We start from the raw sequence: 2,539 nt of genomic DNA on the forward strand, positions 1-2,539 counted from the left end.
CACATAGCAAAGGTGATGGCACCGGACCGGGAAGTGTTTCGTTGTGTTGTACATAGGGTCCCTATGAGTTGGAGCCAACTTGACAGCACCTAACAACAGAACACAGGAGAATGAGGGGATTATTGCAGGAGCAGTCATTCCCATAAGTATACATAAACCCAATGCTGTAGAGTCCACTCTGACCGCCGGTGATCCCATGTGTTACTAAGTTCCACAAGGCTTTCTTGGTTGTAATCTTTATGGAAGCTGATCACCAGGCCTTTCTTCCAAGGTGCCACTGGGTGGATTCAAACCAGCAATATTTTGGTTAGTAGCTGGGCACCAACAGTTCATGCCGCTCAGGGACCTTACCTTTAAAAAAAAAAGAAAAATCCAAAATTCATTTGATCTATAGTCTCTTTTTAGCTACCACACCATTTTTCTGCTTTGCTTTAGAACATGTCTTTAAATGGTCAGTCATCCTCATTATCACCTCACTGCCTCACTTCCTGTATACCCTTTAATCCACTCCAACCTCACCACTCCACTGGGACTGCTCTTTACAAGGTCATCAGTGACTTCCATCTTGACCTTTCAGCAGCATTTAACTCACCCATTCCTTCCTTCTTGAACACTTTCTTACAAAATAGCACTCTATTTTAGTTTTCCTACTACCCCCTTCTCATCTCCACTGCCTAACTGACCTCTGAATACTACAATGTCTCATTCTTCCTACATTCTCCCTACATGAAATTATCAGCCCCTCCTATGTCTCTTGAACCCCACTCTCTACCTTGAACTCCAGAAAAATATATTTAGCTCTCCAACCAACAGCTTCCCTAGGTATCAATAGAATCTCAAACTTCAGATATTTAAAGCAGTACCTCTCTCTCTTTCCACTTTGGAAACATTAGCAAATCTTGTGGGCTCTGTCTTCAAAACATAAGTGAATTTGGCAGTGAATTTGGCAGTGAATTTGGCCAATTCTAACCACCTCCCTTGCTATCACTTCAGTCCAAGGGTTTCTCAACATCAGTACTATTAACATTTTGGGCCTGGTAAGGCTTGGTTTTGGGAGCTCTGGTGGTGTAGTTCCTAAGGCATTTGACTGCTAACCAAAATGCTGGCAGTTCAAACCCACCAGCCACTCCTTGGAAGAAGATTGGGCAATCTGCTTCCATAGAGATACGCCTCAGAAACTGAAGGAGGGGTTGCTATGAGTCAAATCGACTCAACGGCTGTTTTTTTATTTTTTAAGTCTTGGTTGTGGGGCTATCCTACATTGTAGGGTGTTTAGCATCATTTCTGGCCTCTATCCACCAGTAGCATGCCCCCCATTGTGACAATCAAAGATAACTACACACTGCTGTCAAGTTGGATTCGACTCATAGCGATCCCTCCTTTCCGAGGAGGTATCACTAGGGAAGTAGATTGCCCAACTTCCTTCCGAGGAGTGGCTGGTGGGTTTGAACCACCAGCCTTCTGGTTAAAGATAACTGAAACCAAACCAAACTCACTGCCGTAGAATTGAATCCAACTCATAGCGACCCCTCCTTGAGTTTCCTAGGTGGTATCATTACTTAGATTGCCCAACCTTCCTTCCGAGGAGTGGCTGGTGGGTTAGAATTGCCAGCCTTCTGGTTACCAGGCAAATGCCTTAGGCACTATGGTACCACAGCTCCTTAAAGATAACTGGGCATTACTAAATTTCTCCTGAGGGTGAGCAAAATCATCCATAGTTGAGAAATGCTGCCCTAGTTGTAGCCAACATCACTTTCTCATGCGTTTACTGCAACACTTTTCTAGCTGATATCCTTACTTCTATTCCTAAGTTTAAAAACATCATTCTGGCTGTTGCATAGAAAATGTATGTAGACAAATTTTGTATCATTTCCCTAGTTAGTTTAAACTTTCAAATGGCTTCCCATTCCACTCCGAGTAAAATCAGATCTTTTAAAGTCCTAAGAGGCCCTGTATGATTTGCACTCTGCCTGCTTGTTCAATCTCACCTCCTCCCAAAGCCCCCTGGATCATCCATCCACTCTACTCCCACTGGCCTGCTCTGAAAATTTGTTTTCCCTGAGAGCATATGCACTTGCTGTTCCTTCTTCCCAGATAACTTTTCTTTCAAATCACGACTCACTCCCTCACCTCCCTCAGGTTTCTGCTCATCTGGCACCTCCTCAGGGAGGCTCTCACAGACCACAACTGCCTAAAATAACTTCCACCACTGGCACTTTCTAACTCCTTTCCCTACTCTTATTTTTATTCATAGCATTTACCACTGAGATACGTAGTTTTTGCTTATTGTTTGTTTCCCTATCTACAGTCACCAGATGGCATTGTGGATTAGCTTGTCAATTTCTGCCACTGTATCAGCTAGGATTTTGATAGGGATTGCACTGAATCTATAGGTCAATTTGGGCATTGTGCTTGAAGGAAATACTTTCTTCGTCCCTATCCTAAAACATCAAATGATAATTATGTTGTACCTTGCTGGAGCTCTGGTAGCATATTGGCTAAGGCACTTGACTGCTAACCAGAAGGCTGGCGGTTCAAA

This window comes from Orycteropus afer, unplaced genomic scaffold (genome assembly GCF_000298275.1).
Source record: "Orycteropus afer afer isolate SDZICR_OR568_19922 unplaced genomic scaffold, OryAfe1.0 scaffold00017, whole genome shotgun sequence".
Lineage (NCBI taxonomy): Eukaryota > Metazoa > Chordata > Mammalia > Tubulidentata > Orycteropodidae > Orycteropus > Orycteropus afer.